Source organism: Haplochromis burtoni, unplaced genomic scaffold (assembly GCF_018398535.1).
Source record: "Haplochromis burtoni strain Fernald_Lab_line unplaced genomic scaffold, NCSU_Asbu1 Contig_651, whole genome shotgun sequence".
Lineage (NCBI taxonomy): Eukaryota > Metazoa > Chordata > Actinopteri > Cichliformes > Cichlidae > Haplochromis > Haplochromis burtoni.
The window spans coordinates 148,313-148,600 of NW_024583012.1; the positions used below are offsets into that span (position 1 = coordinate 148,313).

Consider the following 288-nt stretch of genomic DNA (forward strand, 5'->3'; position numbering starts at 1 on the left):
CTCCCTCTCCCCAGCCACCTCCTAATTTATTCCCATTTAAAAAAATTAAACAATAAAACAAATGTTCTTTTAAAACTAAAATCCAACACAAACCCTCAATAAAATTGTCCTGAAAAACCCCTGGCCTGGCTAATCTCCATAGGAGCCCTCACCACCAATAGGGCTGCAGCCAGCGAATGACAAACAGTACTCACAGACAGGTACAGGTTTACCTCTGCCCTGGTGTCGATCGTTGTTTCCCACTGCTCGATGGCCGTGCCGTGTTGATGGACCCATCTTCACGCAAGC

At 46.2% G+C, this 288-nt stretch overlaps 1 protein-coding gene across 4 annotated transcripts in view; it reads left to right on the forward strand.

Moving 5' to 3' along the window:
• LOC102299476 (proline-rich protein 12) overlaps nucleotides 1–288 on the forward strand; it is a 54,477-nt gene that overhangs the window by 14,480 nt on the left and 39,709 nt on the right. The window lies entirely within an intron of this gene.